Source organism: Parus major, chromosome 1A (genome assembly GCF_001522545.3).
Source record: "Parus major isolate Abel chromosome 1A, Parus_major1.1, whole genome shotgun sequence".
NCBI lineage: Eukaryota > Metazoa > Chordata > Aves > Passeriformes > Paridae > Parus > Parus major.
Window position 1 is genome coordinate 28,299,440 of NC_031773.1, and position 22,835 is coordinate 28,322,274.

A 22,835-nucleotide genomic window follows, 5' to 3' on the forward strand; every position below is an offset into this window, starting at 1 on the left:
GTCCACCCACTCGTCCATCCATCAAATCCATATTTCTCCAGTTTGGAAGAAGGCTGTCATGTGGTGCAATGTTAAATGCTTTGCACAATTCCAGGTAGATGATGCCAGTTGCTCTTTCCTTATTCGCCAATGCTCTAACACCATCATAGAAAATCACCAAAACTGTCAGACACCAACCTTCCCTTAATGAGGAAAAAATACTATTCCTGTGTTCTGTGTAAATACTGACTACTTGCACATGATCATTGTTAAATGTTGTTCACCTTTCAGATCCATATGAAGAAGCAATTCTGAAACTGATTTGTGCCCAGTGAGGGTCAGCTTAGAAACTATGTTTTAAAGAATTGTGGATTTCATGTGTAACTGGAAGCACTAACACAGTGAAACTGTTCCACCAACATTAATGGGATTTTTAGCAGTGGGAACTGGAATCAGTTTCCCTGGGGACACTCTGGATGAGATTATTAATCTTCTGCAGTTTTCAGAAGGATATGGCATTTGTCATCCATTGAGTGTCTAATTAAAAACTTATATTCCTCTTGATTGCCTGATAGTTCTTCATGATGTGACTTCTGCTGTGTCTTGGGCATCAATTTTTCAAATGCAATTAGTGAAACTCTCCACCATATCCACCTGTTTTCTGATGCAAACAGGCTAACAGCCACAGAGTTCCAGTGAAATAATGGTTCCAGTGAAACTACATCTTGAGATTCAAAGTGCTGCACATTCCTAGAATGTGGTTGTACATTCTAATTTGTGATGCTTTAAAAGAAAGAAAAAAATGTCTTGGTATATCCAAATTCAGTTTTTTAGGCCTAAGAATTATAGTACTCTGTCTTTTGTGAAGGCTGGACTTAAATTTGGAGCAAGAAGTCATTATTTGAGTGCTGCCAGACTTCATCCTCTATCCCATTCTGACCCCACTCAGATTCTTATACTCCTTGACCACTGTCAGAATGAACCCTCTCAATAAAAAAGAAAACCTAATTAAAACTATTTGTTTAGGATGTGCTTAAAACAGTTACAAATATGAATGCATATGCTTATTTAGTCCATGTATAAAAACCTCAATTTAGATGTAAGAAGGCTTTCTTTTTTTTCTTACTTTTCTACTTTGAAAAAATTGGTGTGGCTGTAAAATTAAATGGATCTGCTGACAGCCATCTTAATCAAGGTATTCAACTTCATATCTTTCTTAGGCTGGCTACCATAATGAGAATATTGTGGCTATATTTTTATTTCAGATAATTGCATGTTGTCTGACTCTAATTGTGACTGTGGAAAAAGCAAGGCATAAAACAAAGAGTAGATTAAATTTTCAAGGAAATCACAACAAAAGATTGTTAACAAAAGGTGCCCTGCAGGGCTCTTGGTTTCATAATGTGTATTTTGATACTTTAGCATCTTTGCTAGACTTTTCTTCTTTTAACAAAAAAAAAATCATGTTAGCAGTTAAGCCCTTACAAAACCAGCTGTCAGTTAAATTTCAGACCATGAATATTTTGAGTATGCTTTGTCTAGCAGGAAGTTATCCTGATGAACACAGTGATTTTGTGATATTGACTAATCAAGGAGTTTCAGTAAACTGTGTAAATAAAAATACTTTTAATACAGTACTTGACATTTTCCATCTTTTCAGATTCTTTATGTATTGAAATGATTGATCTACTCCTGCAGTCAAAACCACCTTGACTCCAGTTTACTGCTGTTTGCTTTGTATTACTGATTGTGTCGGTGCATTGGTGAGCACAGCACTGCCTCTCATGCAGACAAAGAGTAAATCTTTCTGGATTTCAGTGGAAAGGGCATCAGCCCTTGTCTGTGATGGCCAACGGGTAAAGCAAAGCCAGTGAAAACAATGGGAAAAAACCTTTTTCAGCCTGCAGAATGGTTCATATTTTTCAAAGATTTGTTTACTGCTTTTTGCTGTTGTATCCTTGTTTGCTGCTTCCCCATTTCTTTTTACACATCCTACCAGATTCTGCTAGTTCTGCTACAGGAAAATTTGAATTTTACTTCATTTATTAAAGACAGTCTTACAATTCTGAAGGTAAAGGGCAAGGGCCAAGAAACTATCAAATTATTACATTAAAATGAAGGAGGTTTTCATTTCAGTTTTGTGACTTGCTATGGCAGTTTTAATTTATTCAACACTATGCTTAAAATAATAAAAAAAAAAGGAATTTATTTCTTATTTTAAAAATACTAGATACAGATTTGTCCCAGTTCTGAACAAACCTCTTTGAGACCTTGTGCCTTTGTTAGCTCCTGTGCGAGCACCTTTTTCATGCATGGTACTTTTCATTTATATGTGTTGGTTTGAATTTATATTCAGGGCACCTCTTCTATGGAGGCAGGCTGAGAGAGCTGGAGCTGTTCAGCCTGAAGATGAGAGTTCCAGGCAGACCTTAAAGCACCTTTGCAATGACTAAAGATGACTTTGCAATGACAAGAAAGATGGAGAGGGACTTTTTACAAAGACATGCCATGATAGGATAAGGGGGAATGGCTTTAAAGAGAAAGAGGGTGGGTTTAGGCCAGATGTAAGGAAGAAAATCTTTCCTGTGAGAGTGGTGGGGCACTGGAAGAGATTGTCCAGAGAGCCTGTGGATATCTCATCCCTGGAAGTGTTCAAGGCCAGGTTGGACAATGCTCTGAGCAACCTGATGTAGTGAAAGGTGTTGGCAGGGGAGTTGAAAAATGTTCTTTAAATTCCCTTTCAACCCAAAACATTGTGATTCTGTGATCTCTACTATGAACTGAAACAATAAATTTATAACTTTTAGGAAATTAATTTTAATTAAATAATTCAATAAAAATTAAATTAATTTAATAAATTAATATTTTAAAATAAACAAATAATCATGACCATGGTTTAAAAACAAACTTCTATTATAAATGCTCTTACATGGAACCTCCATTGTGCCAGCCCAGGAGAAGTGAACTCAGCCCCAGGGAGGTTACTCTCTGGAATTCTAATTTTAAAAAGAAACATGGCACAGAAATGTGCTAAATCCCTCATCTATAAAGATGTATTTGCTGCTCACAGAAGTGGTGTGCCAGTAAAAAAATGGACCTCAACACATGCTCAGCTTCCAGTTATTTGCGTGCTTTGACCTGACCTCATCTATTGAATATTTAAGGCCAATTGGAATAGCACAGGAAGCATAGGTCTTGGGAAGGAAATAGAGTGATGCATGTTTTCAATGACAGTAAACAAGCTGGAAATATCTTATTTGACTTTTAAATTATATACTACGTTGAAAGAGCTGGAATTTAAGTGGGAAACAATCAGTTTTAAATTGAATAAATTTGATCTGGAGGGTCTGGAGGAAGGCAGGACTGGAAATGTCATTTTTAATGCATTAGTTCTCAGGATGAAACTTCTCTCAAAGACAGGTCCAGATTTCTTGTTGAAGTTTGTCTTTAGTATTCTGTCACATGAAATCTAAGATACTCATGCTTTTAAACATTATAAAGTATAATATGAATATTAGTGACTTTCAGTTATTCTTTCAATGTCTGATACAAGCTTGACCAAGCTGCAATGGTGTACCTCTATTATAAAGCTTTTTTTTTTTCTTTCAAACTGTGGGACAGCTGATTTTAATGTCTTAAATACTGAGGATTTAAGACTGTCTGTAGCTTTCAAGTTATAGACTCTTTCATAGAATCACTTAGATTGGCAAGCACCTTTAAGTCCAACTGTTAACCCAGCATTACCATGTTCACCACTAAACCTTGTCCCTAAGTGCCACATCTACATGTCTTATACCTCCAAGCACTTCCATGGGCAGCTGGTTCCAATGCCTGACAACCTTTCCAGTGAGGAAATTTATCCTAATAGCCAATCTAAACCTCTCCTGGCACAACCTGAGGTTGTTTCCTCTTCTGTCACTTGTTGCTGGTTACAAGAGACTGACCCCACCTGTCCACAACCTCTTTTCAGGCAGTTGTAGAGAGCAGTAAGGTCTCCTCTGAGTCTCCTTTGCTCCAGGCTAAACAGCCCCAGCTCCCTCAGCTCTTTCTTATACTTGTGATATGGAGTTGTGCTCCAGACCCTTCACAGGTTTTGTTGCCCCTCTTTGAACATGCTTGCTCCAGCATCTCAAGGTTAATCAGGGCAGTGCTTGTGGAGATCTTAAGGATTGTTTCCTCAGGGTGGCTTACTTGAAATTTTAGCTGATATACTGTAATTATACTAACCTTTAATAATTTGAACTGGAAAAGTTTTGGTTCATAGTAGAATAATTTGCAGTGCACAACATTATCTTAGTTTTAATCAAGTTGTTTAAAACTTTCAGCTTTTCCTCTTGTGTGCATCTGAGCTGATGAAATTACCTGAAGTACTGAAGTTTTATCTTTATGTAAAGTAAAAAATTTATACTTTCTCACAAAGCAAATTAATTTACAAGGTGCAAGCACAGACAAAAGTATCTTGTATGTGATTATTGTATTTCAAGGAATGATTGTTTTATTTTTCAGAAAGGTGGCACTTAGAATTAAGCTTCCATTTAAAGTGTTTAGCAAGTTTGTCGACCTGTTGTATGATTTCCAGCTCTTCCTACCTGAAACATTTCTGTGAAACCTGGTTCTGATGTCTTCAATTATGAGTACCAGTTTCTTCTTGTGCCACAAGATCTTTCTGTGACTACAATATATGTTGGCTGGTTTCAAAAAGCATACACTCTCTTTTAATCTATACACAACCTCAATTAGTGCTCAGGTCAGTAAGTGGGAAGACATTTATAGAATCAATCATTTTGGGTTAAGGAGTACACATACTGCAAGTGTACTAATGGAATGGAAATAATGCCTGGAACATCTCCAGAACAGTCACAGTCTCAATGGAGCAATTAAATATGTATGAAGAATGTTTGCAGTGAAGTTCAAACACATCAGCCTGAGGCTTATTTTTTGGTTTAATTTATTCTCAGCCTTTCTGTGTACTGCTGCTTGATGATTCAAAAACACTTCTGCACACTGCCTCCTGCATCATCTGTGTATACACTGACTGACAGATATGGTGACAGTTGCTATTTTTAATCACTGTCTCAGGAACAAGGAGTAGACTCTACAGTAGAAAAGTGCAGGGTTAGTATTGAGGTTAACAGTTTTTATTCATTAATGAATTCAACATAATTCACAGTATGGAAAATAGTCTTCAGATTTAATTCAGGCAGTGTTTGAATATTTAACAAAACTTCTTAGTCTGAATCTGTTGGTGTTATTACAGTATTTCATGACATGCCCTGTATTCCATATCTTCATATCACTGCTTTTATCCTTCATGAAAGAGATGCTTGTCCTGCAGTTAGAGACTGCTTTTTTTATATCATTGTGAATGCCAGCACACCTTAAAAAGTTAGTGGCTGTATTTCCTGGTAATTTTTGCTCTTTGCAAAATGTATGAAAAGACATGTGCTATTTTCAGCTTTCTCTGCTGTTTTCAGCCCTAAATAAAACCAAACTATCTGGGGCTTTGTAAAGCATGTTTGTTTCCTTTGATGGTCCAAGTTCTGTGATTTGTGACTGATCAGAGAGCACCAGTGTATTAGCTGGTTCATCTGTTATCAATTCATGCGCTATGAGTAAGTGCCATTGTCATGTAACCAAGCTTAGAGCTGTTGGCAAAGCAACTGAGCAAAGACAGCCTTTTAAAAGGATTACTGGTAATGTAATTACTTGTGGAAGATGTATGGATATCTCCTGAATGAAAACACCAGCGTCTTAATATGTTCTTTAAGCAATACCATTAGTGGAATGAGAGCTCGTGTTCCAGTAATGGCATACTCTGCTGCTGGATAATGGCACAGGGAAGCAAAGGCATTTGTGTGAAGTAAACACTGAACTAAAGCCAGATACATGATTTTGTTTCTTTATTAAGTTTCAAGGCTGTTATTGGAGCAAAATTTACTTTCTAGTGATATTATTTTATTAAGTGCAAGGGGGTTTTGAGGCATCAGAACTTCCAGTAGATTTTCTTTAGGTTTAGAGGACAATCTTTTTATACCTATAGTCAATCTATAATTGCTAATAATATAAATAATTTTAGTGAAAGAAATATGTTTTTAATATGACCCCTATTACCAGAGATATCAGCAGTATGTCATATCATTTAATTTTATAAGGAAGCAGAATTTGTTTAAGACCTTCAGTTCAGGCATAGAATAAGCAATCTTGGTGAAGTTGCAAAACTAAGAAAATCTTTGTGCTTCTGAACAGTTGTTAATGATGGCTTTTGATATTGACTTTAACCATCAAGATGATTGACTTTTCTTAGTGAAAAGGTACATGTGTTTAAATAAACACCTGACCTTCATCTTTTGAAAATCAGTGAGAAAAACCCAGCAATCATCAATGAAACTTTAATTATCTTTTAGAAACTGACAGATTTTTTTTCCAATTAGTTGTAGGGGACGGTTTTCCTTGAAGTGGTTAATAAGCTTTGTAGCATCCATAAAAATAGATTACTGAAGCATACAATGATAGCTATCCTGTTTGATTTTTTTAGTCTTAAACTCTTTTCTCACCTTTGATAGTGCTTCCCTCTTAGAATTTCCATATTTCTTTCTTCACAGTGTTGGTTCATATCTTCTCATTATTCAATAAGCTTGGTGTTAAATTCCAGTGCTTGGTGCATGTGGGTTTTTTTGTTTCCACCTAATCAGACTCCTTTTTATATTCATTTATTGAGTTTTGCTACTGGTTTGTTTTTTTTCTTAAAGACCTATTTTCTGATTTTGAGTAATAACAATATTCTTAACATGTGTATATTTATGATTAGCCTGATTGAGTTATTGATTGTGATATTTGGGAAAATAATCTGGCTTTATCAGTGTCAGAAGCTACGTACTTATTTCGTGTAATACAGCATTCTAAACTCCAGTGTGTCGTGTGACATCAGGTTTTGCCTCTCAGTGGAACGACAGACTAATAAAGAAAGCTGACACTAATATCAAGGTGTATGTAGTCAGAAAGTGATGCATAGGAAAAATGCTTTACCCTTCCCAGAAAATTAGTCATAGCCAAAATATTCATACCTTAACTATCTGAACTTACTATCCTATAATAATATTTTATGCATCCAAATATATAGAAAATTATCTTGAACTTGACCTACATCAGATTTGTGGGGCTTGCAGTACTCCAGATAATCAGACCATTTAAATATAATTCCCTGGCTATGGATTTAGGATCCTAGCTTCAGCCTCAAACCAAAGTTTTATCATAAGATCTTCCTATGGACCTTGTGAAAATTTTAACTCACCATCCATCTTTTCAAGCCACTTATGTTAATTTTCTGTGTTTTCTGATCAGTTTTGAAATAGAAACAGGTTATTTTTATTTTTTTTTTAGGAGAGACGAATCACTGCTTTGTAATGCCATTATTCATTTTACCTCCTCAGTTTTATAATTTTTGTTTTTAAGATCATTCATGCTACATGGTATCTGCAGTGATGTGACTTCCTGTGATTGAGGTAATTCCCAATATAAGGACAAAACCACAGCTCCTTGAACTGAGAGAGGAAGGATTCAACTGTCATGTCTCTCCCTGCATAACCAGAAAGAAGAAAAAAGAGATCATTATCCCATATGCAGATGCCATCTAAGATCTGGGCTATGGACTCTTTTAGGAGCCTTTTGGCCTTGTGACACAGCTGTGCTCATTAGGACAGTGGAAATCAGGGCTCAGCTTTATCATTTTCTTTGCAACATGAACAAACTGAATGAGCATTAGTAAGGTTCTAATTGGCAGCAGGTGTGACTATGTTACAAAACAACCCAAAATTGAAGAAGCATCTCAATATGCTACCTAATATTAAGTTTTTCAGTATGAATGAAAGAAAACTAAAAAATCACTAGTAGGCCTTGGGTTGCAAGAAGAATGGACTTAAAAAATCACTGCAAAGTGTAATAATGTAAGTAGAAAGCTCTTGGAGGTGTTTTTAAACAATTCCTTTTTAAAGAGCACCTAGGTGAGACCTATTTGGAATGAAATCGATGGCAAATTCCAAGGTGTCAACACAGCAGGCACACACATTCCAGCATAGTCTGTTAAGCAGGAGCTAAGATTTTAATCACTTTTCACAGGTCTTAAAGTACTAGCTTGTTCCAAACTTTTTGACTTTGTGAGTTCTGTTATCATCTTTCTGAAAGAGGTTTGAGGACACTTTTCCACATGATCAGTCCAGCTAGAAAATAGTATTTATTCTTCAGACTGAGTTATGAAAACCTCTTTTTTGCTTTGTTTGTTTTTGTGGTTATTTTTTCCTTAAGTAAGAGGTGATCTATACACTCTCTTTGAATTACGCCTTGTAAACAAAATCTTTCATATGTTCAGTTATTCCCATTCAAGTAAAGCAATAGAGGTTTGCTAGTATCATTCATTACACACATCCCATCCTTTAAGCAAATTCGATGCAAATGTAATTACAGAAATCTAAATAGAATTAAATATGTGTTTTCCCAGCATTTAGATTTATGCAAATTCAAGGAAAGTATCATTTGATTGACAGAGAAATTTGTAACAGCACTAGTGTCTGGAAGCATTGTTAAAATTTATTCTAGCAGCATATTCTCAAGAACTTGTGAACTATAGAATATTCTGAACGAAGTTAAGGGCATCTTGCTTACCAGGCAGATGGCTTCAGAGAAGATGATGTGGCATTCTGCAGTTACTCTTCATAAGGCAACTGGTGGTCACCCCATTCCATATCTGAAGCCATCTTTAAATGCAGAATGAGATGTCTATATTAGCAATCATTGCTTGTATCATTTATGAACACTTTTCAAACTAAAAAACCCAGCTGATCTAATATAACATTTAACAATATTTGGAGAATTTTAAATGTAAAGTCTATTCCTTCCCAAATAAATATAATACTCACACTGTGTACTGAAAATCTGCTTTAACTTAGTGAGGGTGGACACTGCCTCAGATGAAATAGATTTATCTTTTTTCTGTTTTCTTTTTTTTAGTAAACATTGATGGGGTTATCAACTCAGAAGTGTCTGTGATAGATTGCCAGTAATGGTTGGAAAGGCCCAGGGATGATTGTAAGTCACATTCATCTTTCACAGCCTCTTAGCTAGAGATGACAGTTATTTTCAGGGCTCCCATGAAGAACATAAAGTCAAAAACCTCATTGAAGAACTGGTCGAATTAATTTAATATCAGCTTCGTACAATGACTGAATACCTAGGAGAAAACTGAAGATAATACTAGCAAAATAAATCCAAATGACTAAACAAAGCTTTCTGAGATGCTGTGTCTAGTCCCCAAGGCTGTCTTTCCTCTTAGAACCTCTGTGAAATGGATGCAGGTATTTGCAATACAAAAGTCTAAAAATGTGGCTGATTCTAGTCTCTCCAGTGGTTGATCAAAGAAGCCAAGTGCATCCATTTAGTCCAAATTCTGCTTTGTTTCAAAGTCTTATCAACAAGACAAAGGTTCCCTGTGTAGAGAGAAAGTGAGACACTGCAAAATATTGCCCTTCCCAAAGTATTCCTCTAGCTTCTTACTGTAGGTACTTGCTGGAGATTGATTGAGCAATCATATAAGTGGTGGGGTGGCAGCTTGTAGGCTTTTATTCTTGTCAAACACAGCTGTTGAAGTATTTTACAGGAAGAAAAGGATCATAGAGCTTTAAAACTAGAGGGGACACTATCAGTGAGCAGTAAAAGTGTTTAAGAGAATATTAAACATGGAATATATGTTTAACAAAATATGGTCAGCACAACCTCTATTATACCTGAGGTCTCTTTAGCAGCACCTAAACTATTTTGAGCACAGTATAATCATTCAAGCAAAGCAAAATCTGATGTACTATTTGGGAGTCTGGAGATAAACTGGGTGGATACTTAACCTCACCTAGATGTGGCCCCTTGTCCAGACAGCTCATCTATTCCTTGGGCTCTAAGATAAAAGGCCTGTGTCCAGCTTGGAGCCTTGGTCTGGTGAAAGAATTACCTTGTTGGACAGGCATAAGAGGTGTGATATTGATCACTTACTCTTTAAGTCTTTATAAGATAGTTATAACCCTAAAGGAGATCCACGAGAGAAAACTGTGGGAGAAGAAACAAATGCCTCTAATACACCCCAGAAAAAAAATGAAATCTGATGGCTTTTAGCCCTCCCTGTCAATCTCTACTGCCTGAACTCTGCAGTGTCATTCAGCAGTCCAGTATTACTCCCCTGCCTTAAATCCTGCTGAGGTGTCCTTAGTCTTTTGCATTAGTTCCAGATGAACAAAAACCTGTCAGATCTTAGGGCCAAAGAGGCTCTATTGCAAGTTACAAACCCCATGGAAATACCTTCAGAACTAAGGCAGGTCAAGTGGACAGGTAAGGAGGAAGAAACAGGTCTAAAATTGAAAGAGTACTAACTGCCAGGAGGGAATGTCAGCTAAAGGCAAATGGTTTTTTTTTCAACATAAAATTATGTGACTGAGATGGTAAATTTTGAGCATCTTAACTTTAAGTCATACTTGTTCACGTTAGAAATTGAAGAGGCCAAGGCTGGAAGGTAAAAGATGACAAATTATTTCTGGAGCAAAGGGATCGTTGCTTCCACTTTGTTGGAAATCCTGCAATAAAACGTTTAATTGTTACTTTTTAAGAAAACAAAAACATTCAAATAAGCATCATTATTGGTTAAACTTTCATTGATAAATGTTTCTCATCCATGGGCAGGAATTTCTGAGCAGAACTAGTGAGACCACAGTCTCCTCAGTACCATGATGATCCATTCCACATGGATGATTGCTGATCTGAGCCCCTGCACTTCTCTTTGCAGGGCAGGTGTGGGACAAGCCTCAGCCTGGGTTTTACTGCAACTTTGCTGAGTTCCCTGAATATTACTATTTCTTCCAGGATTTATCTGTTTTCTATTTACTGGAACAATTTGGAAAATAATGCAGATTAGTCTCAGGATATAACACAGGACTTTTTCTGAAATACTGAAAAGTTTCTTTTTGAGGAGGATAAGTATTTCCTGCAAAATTCAAAGTTTACCCAGTATGTATCTGGGCATCTTAGTGAATTTAGCCATTATAATTCCCAAGTTCCCTTGTGCACCTTCTTCTTGGAAATTTCTCATGTTTATCTTCCACTGAAAAAGTGATAATATTCATAATGTCACAGAGCTGAGCATATAATTATTGGAACAGCACTGGCTATCAGGATGTATTTTGAAGGGTCTCCTTATTAACTTCTTTTTGTTCAATTTTATTTCTAGTCCTATTCTACTGTTAGAAAGGCTAACTTTCCAGGAAATCAAAATCACAGTAATTTGCATGTTTTTTCTTTGTTTTTTAAGAGGACAGGTGTCAGCCTTAGGCTGGAACTGGCTCAACCTGTGAAAGATAAGGCATATGAACTTTTATTTTCTAGACAACTTTTGAGTTGGTATAAATTCTCTTGTCATCCTGTTATTCACTTTCTTGGAAGATGATGGCTCTGCCTTCTTGCTCATCTCCCCAGAGGCATTTGGTGGGGGGCAGCTGTTAGTTTTTCCCATCCCCCAGGCTTTCTCTGTGGGAAAAGTGCTTCAGCCCCTAACCAGTAAAGCTTTAAAATACTCCACTTTAAAAAATAAACTTTAGTTTATTGGTGCATTTTATGTATGGTTGGCCAAAGACTGGATGTGATATTCTGGATATGAGTAATGTCCCTTGATCTACTGGTTATGCCTCTGTTATTGCAGTTCTGGGCACTGTTGGGACTTCTTTGCTGCCAGCAGACATACCTGGCATGCACTCAGGTTGCTGTCAGCTAATGCCCTTTTCTCACTGAGGTAAAATTGGTATTATTTGAAAGATTTTTGACATAAAAATGTGCTATTCAGGAAGCAAGATTAAAGTTTTTGGGATTTTTTTGTTTGTTTGTTTTTTTGTTTTTTTAATGCTTCAGCTTTTTTGTAAATACATTTAATCAAAATATAATCAAGTTGTTATGTGAAAGATCCTGTATTTACTTAAAATGCTTTGGAAAAAAAAATTGAAGAGCAGTTCAAAACAATTGCAATTATATTTTACTGTGATAGGGTTTCAACAAATAGAATTATAAAAAGCACAACATCCTGATGAATGAGAATCTATATCCCATAGATATGACGGTGTATGAAGCCTAAAATAATGAAAAAATTCTTGTTCCATAAAAGTACTGTATAGATAAATTATACAGCTAGTCTAATCTAGAACATAGAAAGCTATTAAACTGTTATATTTAGTTTATTCTAAATCTGAACTGTATTTTAAATTTTAGTTGTGGATGTAATATATTGTCTGAGAAGCCCTGAGAATGTAAATGCATACTGTACAGCTCTCCTACCCACTTATCATAAATGTTTTCTTAGAGTAGCAGCATGACAGTATCTGGGCAAGGACAACATGTTCCATATGTTCTGCTTAGATAAAGTAAATTCTGTTTCTATCCTTTATGCTTTGTAACTCATAGAATCATAGTAATATTTATGTTGGAAAAGACTTTAAGATCATCAAAGTGCTATTGATGCAGGGCATAGGCTGTCTTAACCTCAGTGACACCTCCATGCTGGATGAACCATTGTCCTCATCACTGATGGGTTCCACTTGCAGGGGCTCACACCTGCTGCACCTGGGGAGGGGCAGTCACAGAAGAGACAGGTCTGCTGCACTGGAAAGGGACTCATCACCACTGTTCCTGAAGCATGTCATCATGCTTAGACAGGCAGAGGGAGGGCAGGAAATCTCCAAACCATGCATCCTGTCTGTCTCTTGGGCCTTTTTCAGGGGAGGCTGGGCGCAATTCCAGCAGTTTCTCTCCCTTGCTCTCTCTCTGATCCCCCTCATCCCACATCCCTCCTCCTGCTGCCCTCGGTGCTGGGCTGGGAGCGGGGCACAGCCGGTCAGGAGCTCTGTCTGGGCAGCTGTGTCCCTGGTGCTGGCTGCAGAGGTCAGAGGGGCCGTGGCTTCCTGCTGGGTGGAGCTGGGGGTTGCTCTGGTCCAGGGGTCTTCCAGGTGCCTTCTGTCCCATCTGGGGTGCCAGAACTGATGCCTTGAGAAGGCTGACCTAGAACAGAGGCTAGATTGAATGAAGAATACAGTAGGTATTTATTGAAAGGCCTTAAAGGACACACCTTGGGCAGTACAATAGCCTGGCCAGGGCTACAACCAAAGTAGGCCAAAAATAGTTATTAAATGGACGACTGGTCATGAGGTCTCACATTTTTATAAGTTTTGGTCCATCTGCATATTGGGGTTAATTGTCCAATTATAGCTTCAGATGATGAAGTCCCATCCTTGTTTTCTCTCTTCAGTCCACCATTGTTTATGCTTTGGGGCCTGAAACTTGTAACTCCATTATCAAGCTAGAAAAAGAATTGTTCTGTCTACCTACTCTGTGAAGAGAGCTCACTAACACTTAATATGAAACTCAAGACTACACACCTAGGCAGCACAGAATCTGAAAAATATGAGAGCTAAAACTTAAGGCATCAGACAGCAGTGTTCCCTGGTTGAGCTGCAGGGCTGAAGTGCCCTTTCTGCACGTCCTTCTGTGAGAAGTGCTGCCTGAACTGGTGCTCCACTCCCTGTGTGCCCACCCTGCTGGCATCACTCCTGGTCACTGCTGCTGCTGTGGGCTTCTTTTATACATATACAACTTTTATACGTGGGAAGGCCTAGATGCTGGTGCTCCTGGCTCTACCCTGGTCCCATCAAATATTTGAGGGATCCTGGCAGATCTCTTGTATCCCCCTGAGGTTCCCCCAGCTTGAGAATTGTGCTGGCTCTGGAGCTGCTTGATTGGTGACTGAGTGATACTTTTATTGTCACACATACTATGGGAAATTTTGTGGTGTCTGTTCTTAGGGCTTTTTCCCAAAAACTTGTGAGGATAATTTTAAGACTGCCACATCAAAATTCCGTGTGAAATCAATTACTGTTTTCTAAAATATATTTTAAAAAGCAAGTAGCCCCAACTTTTCAGTGATTGCTTTAATTTGACAGCTTCCAAATACAAATTTTCCATTATTTTATTCAAATATGAGTGTTGTTAATTCCTACATAAAATATATCTGTTTTTCAATAAAAAATCCAAAGGCTTTTCATTGCTTTCTGTAAATGAATTAAAACATCAGGAACTGCCTTCAATTTTGAGATTCAGCCCTGGGTTCAGGTGTCTGGTGTTTATGTGTTGAACATGCCAGCTCCCACTTCAGCAAACGGAGCCCTGACCAATGCAGATGATGGTCATTCAGCTTGCCACGATTAGAAACTTACCTGTGGTCACCTGCATCATTTTCCAGACTCCATCATTTGAATAAAGGTGGGATTCAGGTCCCTAAACATAGGCACTGACTACAATTTGAAGTGCTTTGGTGTGTTGAAATAGTGCACAGGCCTGATGGACGTGACACAGGGCTCAGAGGAGACCTCCTGTTGCAAGGTTTGAAGACCAAGCAAGGTACCCAACAGCAGCCCAAATTGTACTAAACTAAATTTGGTTTAGAGAACCAAATCTCACACTACGTCTCTGTTGACAGAGATTAGATAATGAGAGATTAGATATGTTAACTCGCGTGTAGACGTCTGAAAAAACAACTCTAGGGTTAAGTTTCTGGCTGATTCCGAATTCCTTTTAAAATATTTTAACTGCACTAAACTCACCCATATGTAAAAATAATCTCTGCAGAAAAAAATAATACTCAGTTTTTTGCTTGGCTCTAGACAAAATGTAGCAAGCCTCACTGTGATTTGGGAAAAAAAATTAATAACTTAAATGCAGAAAAGAAATATGAGTCTAAAATATTCTGAAGGAAACAGAGTGTTTTTTATATAGTAAAAAATTGATCAGGTTTAAAGTTCCATTAATGATGAGATAAACTGTGAACACAAACAATGCTAGTAAATTCAGTAAGTAATTGAGAAGTAATTATTTATTAATGAAAGAACCAGTTTATTAATTAATTCATTTTTACCACTTTTCTGACTTAGGTGTTTTCAGATGTGTCCTCTGAAATCAATCCATTTGTCTTAAATCAATAATCTAGAAATACAAATAATGCAGATCATAGACAGGATTGAAAATGTGGTGTTAAATCCACATTTACACACTTCCTTGTTTCTAAAACTAGAAATTAATAATGTGGCTCAATTCAGGAAAATCAAGATGTTGAGATATACTTCCAGCTCCTGCTCTAGATCTGAAAAGCTTAATTTTAGGCATTCAGAATAGCATTTCAATTACCAACTAAACACATTTGAAATAGATTTTTCTTTCTAAATGTTAAAACATATATTTTTTAATTTCAAAAGTTTCTTTCCTGTTCTACATTGCAATGAATTTAATATATCACTGAGTATTTCATGATAACTGAGAAATGGAAGCCAATAACATTTTCTTTTCTTTTTACATTTCTTTTCTCATTACTAAGTTCTAGCAGTTGCTGGATGCTGGAGACAGGAAAGCCAAAGTCCCTGTTTTGTATGTTTTGGCATATGATCCCATCTCTTGCCACTGTGATGAGCAGCCTTTACCTCACTCTTACCAGGGACTGGGAATAACTAAGCACTAGGACACTTGGGTGTAGGAAATCTGTGTCCAGAGAATTGTTGACTCATGTCATGACTAATGTCACGTCATGACTAATGTTGAGTCATGTATAAGTTGACTAAGTAGACTAGCTCCAGCTAGAGAGTCTGAACAAATAGTATCCTGTAGCATGTGAAAATCTTCTTGTTATTACATCCAGCTGGTCTTATTAACACTAATATTCAAATAGCTGGTCTGACTTACTCAGAACAGGTAATGGCCTCTGCACTGTTTGTATCAGCTTGTGTAACCGAGATGCTGCCCTAGCTCCTCATCCGTAATGAGGTGCAGGAATTGTGCCCAGTTCTGACACAGTTTCCCTCACATTACAGAAATCATCCCTTTCACAGGAAAATTTTGCATATTTATGAACTGCCCTTGTCTGAATATAAACCATTTTTGCTGAAAAATTGCCAGGCAGGTCTATCCTAAGGCACATTTGATGCTCTGAAAGTATTTTTTTAAAATCTTGTTTCTGTTGTTTTTTGAGCAGCTGTCTTCCACTCCCCATTCCATTGATAAAATAAGTGGTGTATCCATCTGAAAGTAAAACAGAAAAATGGCTTTCTCTTTACATATATAGAATTGTGTTTGGTTTTCTGTTTTGGTTCAGGTCTTTTTTCCAAATGCCTTCTACTGGAGTTAAGCAATTAACTTCTAACTTTGGAAGCTGAACATGAAGTAGAGTTCCCTGGATATGATTCATGTGACTTTTATACTACCTTGCATATGATACGTGGTGATTGAAAGTGTTTTTTACAAGTAAGACCATGAACTTTCATAAACTACTTTTGCTTTTCTGTGTCACAGATAGGAAATGGCATTTGAAACATAAAGCTTACGGTGATGAGTTTAATTTAAATGAGCTGCTGTTTGAAATAGATAACACTTTCATTTTAGTAAATTAACGGTGTGGCAAAAGGAAATTCAAAGATGCTTCTACCTGTAATAAAAAAATTATGCTCTCTAGAATTCTGATATTGCACCATGTGATTACATTACCTAATCTTATTAATTTTATTACATGAAACATAGCAAAATGTTTCCTTTATATATTAACAAAAATGTAATTTCGGGCTTTATACAAATCTTGGTGCAAAAATCCCAAATAGCTATGGAATCATATTGATGCACTCTAATAAAATCAAAACTGTTACTGTCAAAAGATAGATGTAAAGCAAGGTTTGTGGGAAAGATTGTTGGGGTTAGGTTAGCTCCAGGAACACCTGGGGCTGGGAAAGGCAAGACAAGGCAATCCCAGCAGGGCCCCAACTTTGCTGCTCCTCCACATTTCTCATCTAGAAAACTCATAGGATTTGATTACTGTTAGGGCTTAAACTGAGGTTGAGGTTAGGGTTTAGTGTTCAGTTTAGGATTAGGGTTGAGAGAGTCAAAGAGCCTAGAGCTCCAGAAACACTGGGGCTGGAAAAACCATGCCAACACAATACCGGCAAGGCCCCAGCCTTGCTGCTCCTACATCTTTCTGAAATTGAAACACATAGGATTGTTTTAGGTTTAGATCTGAAACTGGGGTTAGGATTAGGGTTAGGGTTAGGATTAGGATTATGTTTAGGGTTAGGGTTAGGGTTGAGAGATTCAAAGAGCCTTGAGCTCTTAGGGACACTCTGTCTGGAAAAGTCGTGCCAAGTCAATCCCGGCAAGGCCCCAGCCTTGCTGCTCCTACATCTTTCTGATCTGAATAGCCCATAGTGTTAGTAAGTGAATATATAAAAAAGTAGGAAAACAATTCCAGTGTTGCCACCTCAGAGCATCCTTTATACTCTGTGGTGTCCAATTTCTTCAGTTCACCAGTCAGAATGACAAGAAGCATTGTTTAGAAGACGTTACTGGGAACGTATGGTTATCAAAATGTGCAGTAACTGCTATTGATAAGTAGTTATGAGCCATACACAAAATAGGGAGTATTTCACAACAGTTACTTCAGAACTGATAGTTACTGGCAAATGCTGAATTACTTACACATTATTTTCAACAGGACAGAAGTCAGGTATACACTATTGTGGTGACAAGGACTTTTAAAAAACTAACGTGATTCAGCGTTTGAATTATAAACCATTTTCATGTAATTGATATTTAACTTCAGATAATTAAGTCTCATTGATGGTAATCTGCGTTAATGTAATTTCTCCCACTTATTCATGCCTGCAGAGCATGCCATGGGGAGTGTGGTGCTCTGAAATCTGACAATAGTATTGCTCCGTATCTCTGCCACATACTTGTCTCCATCAGGGTCAAACACCTTATTTTAACAAAAGAGGTTCAATGTAATTAACTCTCCAAATATTTCTAGATTCTAGGGTCTGTATGTATTTCCAATTCTGAGGAAATTTTCTGAGGCGGACCTGCCAGTTATCTCTCCACCTTCCCTTTGGTTAATGGTATGGATTGCTCTGGGGTGCGCAAGTGGGATTCCTTCTGGATACAGTTGGACTCTGCTTTCTGGGATCTCACCTGGTGTGCAAAAGTTATGGATGCACACTCAGGTCAGTCCACACTACAGGAACACTGTGAATACGGGATCCTCAGCACCAACTGTGTCACTGCAGTAGCTGCTGATAAATGCAGAAATCTCAAGTTCCTGCTCTCTCTTCTTTCCGAGAACTGTCCCGTGGGGACAGAAGAGCAGTGGCCAGCTGGAGGTTTGAAGTTATGCTGCTCCAGGGAACACAGATGCTTTTCACCACCAGAGCATCTGTCCCTTATATTTGCTTAATTGCAAAAGTGGTTCTGACACCAAGCAACAGGCAGACTAAATATTTTATTTTGAATGGGCTTAGAGTTCCTATTTTTGACAGATTAAATAACAGAGCCCTTCTTAATTAAAAGAAAGTGAAATAAAAAGTGTTGACATTTTAAAATGAACATCTGCAGTAGCATTGTTCTTTATAGTTATTGTACACTGTGCAACTGTATATTTGGCCAGTGCTGATTCTGAGATAAAAAAATATGTAGATATTTGACTTGATGGATGATATTCCTTTCCTGAGGTCTGGAAAGCCTTTTTCAATACAAAGAGCAGTAAAATTTCTCATTCCCTTTCTGTATCTGTTTTCACAAGACGTTTGCAACTATTTGGGTACATTCATGAGAAAGTGCCAAGGCAATCAGTGCCAGTGCAGGTGCATTCCACAGCAGGGATCGTGAGGGATCGTGACATATGAGAGGGGTGGTTTCTGAGTTGAGGAAACCCCAGGGAAATGAAGAGGCATTCCAGGAACTGGCAGTGTGATGTGGGTGGGACAGCAGTAATGGCAGACTCCCACAAAGGCAGCCCTGAGGAGGGGGGCTGAGCAGTTTCTTTGGTTCTGTCTCATGTGTTCCATGAACGTTGTATTAAGCAATACTTGGAATCCTTGTTAACAATGTTTAATGATTTCCAAATGACCTAGATTAGTGACAATTATGTGTAAAATTATGGTGAAAAGATCTCAAAATGCTGTGTCATACGAATCTAAGAGCAACTTTTGACTAAGCAAGGTAGTTTTTTTCTGGAAAAGGTCTTGTCAAAGGGCAAAATAATGCTTTTTCCTCCTTGAAAAAGATGAAATGAAAATTAAGAAAATAACTACAGTTTGTCTTTCATCTCTTCAATTATCTTAACAGAACTCTTACTGTCTCATCATCAAAGCTGTAGCATTGTAAAAGATTTGGCAGAGGGTAATGTAAGACAAGAAAATTCTAAACAACTCTAAAAATGAGCAGCTCAAAGTCACAAGTAAAGGGAACATAGTGGTGTGCAAAGAATTGTGTTTAACCTTTGAATGAAAAACTTCATTTTCTTGTTACAATTGTTAAATAGTGCAATTTGAGAAGTGAGGTTCTATCACAGACCAGAATCCATTTTTGGTATATTTTGCCCTGCTGTTTTAGACATGAAGAATCACAAGAGTCAGATTGGAAACAGTTCTTTTTTCCAACATTAAATGTTTTGTGAGCATGTACACATTTATTAGCTTTTATCTTTTCAGGGACAAATTCTGGATTGTTCAGTTTTTCACTCAGTACAGACAAATAACTGATTCCTGAAGGTGTGTATGTATGGAGTCACGGGTACTTCTGGTGTAGGTTTGGAGGGGATGTGCTACAAGTGGTTTTGTGGTACCGCCTTGGGGCTGCAAGAGAATGAGTTGGTGGCCTCACAGGCTCTGCTTAGGATGAGGATGATCTCCTGATGAGGGAGGTAGGACATGCTAAACAGCAGAGTGTCTCCAAGCATCCAGGACATAAGGTCACAGGAGTTCATTGTGTTTTCTCTCTACAAGGTTTAGGTTGTCTCCCTGTCTGCCATGAGAGAACCACCCCCAGTGACTAAAACCTGCTCAGGCTTCTGGTCCATGTGGTTCACAACCTCTCATAAGGTATAATATGCTGAATGATACTTTTAAAGTTGGTCAGTTTGCTCAAAGATTATAGTGCAAGAAAGTGTTGTGGAAAGGGGCAGAAGGGAAGATGCATATGTTTTGGACCTTACCAAAAGTATTTGAGAGCCAGATTACTCTTCTGGACAAATGGACCAGTAGTATGGATTCAGTTTAGCATGAGTGATTTGGTTTGACAAATTCAAGACCAAACTCAATCCTGGCAATCAAAGATTATTATAGAGATACAGTCAAAAAAATTGCTTATTTTTTGAGAGGTTTCTGGCAGTAAAAGTTCTCTTTCAGCCTCCGCCTTTTTATCCCTCTCCCCATTCAGAGTAGCACTGGAGATTTTAAATATTCACTGGCAGTGATAAGCACAGTACTGACTTTTGTGGATCTACCTAATAACTTTAACTATTCAGTATGCTATTGGTATGGACAGTGTTTTATTTGCACTCTTAAAGAGTATGCAGTAGGTTGTAAAATGTGTGTTATTGCAGCTGAATAGGTGTCCAGGGCATATAATCATTCAATACAGCAAGCTAGAATTAGAAGTGAAATATAAAAGTGTTATTTCCTTCATGAACTAGAGACAGAAATTGCATTTCTTAATGCCTGATACAGAGAAGGGTTAGTCCTCTCTTGCCCTTCACCTTGTAGTCTTTCCCCCTCTGTAATGAGGAGAGGTACTGGCAGCAGTGCAGTGAATAGTTTGATGGTGTAGCTCTTTGTCAATAATGTGCATTGCAGAATAAAGGGCATACTATACTGGGCTAGATATTGCAGGGTAGCTCACACTGGTTTATCCAATACAAGTTATGTCAAGTTAAATGAAATCCTCATCTTTTTTTCTTAATCTCCAGGACACTGTACTTTCACAAGAAGTGAACTGAACTCTAACCCAAACAAGATCAGTTTATAATAACTCCAAAAGCATTTATTGAATATCTTGCTGTGTTCCAGTATCATAGGTCAAAATACAACTGAGCACTAATTATGCTGTTTAATGCAAACATTTTGAAAGTCTATTTCTAACCTTCCTTGTTGGTTTCACATTTTCTTATTCTATTATCAGCCCATTTTCTGCTCCCTTCCCTCCCTATTTGACATTTCAGAATGAATAACAAAGCAGTTTTCTAAGTGCATATGCATTTCCTCAAGGAAATCAGGACTTGAGCACACACATCGGTCTTTGCATGCATGCCAGCAAAGCATGAATAAAAATATGCCTGCCTTTGCTTGCCTTCATGCCAAAGTCCGACCTTCCATGCTTTGAACTCTTGCTCCAAAATGCAAATGCATAATTCAAGAGGACTGAGGCAGAATAGTCTTGGGCATAACTTCTGGGTATATGCTTCCTATAGCAAAATACTCAGATTTGAATTATGGTTTTAAACTTCCTCTGCCCCAGGAGAGGTGGTTCTACAGAAAGAGGTCAAGGAAAATCAGGGTGCCTAGTGGCTGGGGGAGTCTGCCTCGGCCAGCAGGCAAGTGCTGAGGATTGTTTTCTTTCTGGAGAGACTTTCAGGTAAAGTAAGAACATTAACCATGAGAATTTCAGATATGAGGGTGAAATAAGTAGGAAAAAAAACCTTTGTGTGTCTCAAGAGACTATATGCAAGAGAGAGAAGTATCTTTGCAAAGTAAACTATTCTGTGCATGTGCCAAAGTGAAGCTTGTAGAAAAGTCAGTCAGGTTCAGGTACTGACTATCGAGATGGTAGCTAAGCAAATGTTATGGGATAAGAAGGCTTGACTATTGCTTAGGTCTAATTATATCTAATATGCCTCATTTATTGTTTTTTTTTTCTTGCCTAGGTGCTCGTAATTCTTTTGAGGGAAATTGTTAGGGTGTCAACCATAGTGGTGCATGTAACTGAGTTAATAAATTAAGAACAAAAATAAATGTTCCTAGGTAAAGGTGGTAGCAATCAAGTAATTTTGTGTGCCATTACATTCTGAAGAAATGCAGCCCATCATGTCACAGAAGAATGATGTTTAGGAGTCCAGATGTATTATACTGTTGCCTATGTGCATATTTGTCTTCCCCTTCTCACAGATACAGACAAGGCTACTGTATAAAAATAAATGCATGCAGACTGGTAGCCTGTGACTACTGGTGTACAGATTTTTATTTATTTTTTCCTCTGCTGAGTATTTGTCCTGTTTGGAAGCGTCATGGGAAATATTCTTCACTCTATTTTGCAACACTTGGCAGCTGAAGAAAATGAGATATTACTGAAGTACAAAAAAAAAAAAATCCTGCCACAATTATTTAGCCATTAGCATGCATTCAGATTTTGATATGACACTATTATAGCACAGATTTACTGACAGCTATGGATACTGGAAGAAGCCTTGCTCACCCTTAAATTACCAGCTAAATTTTCCAGCTTCCAGGGAACTAGAAATTCAATCAGTCACCACTGCCAGCTCTGTCAGGTATTACCAAAGTGCTGCTGGAAATGATGCAGAGGTATTTTGCAGGGATAGCTTAGAAAGATATTTTCTTAAATACTGTATTTCAGAATTGTATGAATTAGTCAAATGTATCTTCTGGAATTCTTGTAGCATTTATACAGAGGCTTTAATATTCTTGTGATTCACTCTTCACTGACTTCTCAAAGATTGAAAACTTTTACAAATGACATCTTAGAAAACACGAAGAAAAGTCTTTCAACAATCTCCAGAATTTACTAAAAATTAATTTAGTGCATTGAGTTTTTTTTTATGGAGACATGTTTCTGTATAAAAATTAGACTTCACAGTTAATGCCTTGTAGCTCCTACAGCTTAGAAAAGATTTTCAAAGGTTCTAATGTATCTGGAGCCTTCGACAATGTTCTCTCAGTTAACTGATTTGAATTTGGCCTAGATCA

The 22,835-nt window shown here is 37.5% G+C and overlaps 1 protein-coding gene across 3 annotated transcripts in view; it reads left to right on the forward strand.

Annotated features, from left to right (window-relative positions):
* TMEM117 (transmembrane protein 117) overlaps positions 1-22,835 on the forward strand; it is a 189,941-nt gene that overhangs the window by 118,161 nt on the left and 48,945 nt on the right. The gene's annotated exons all lie outside the window — the stretch shown is intronic.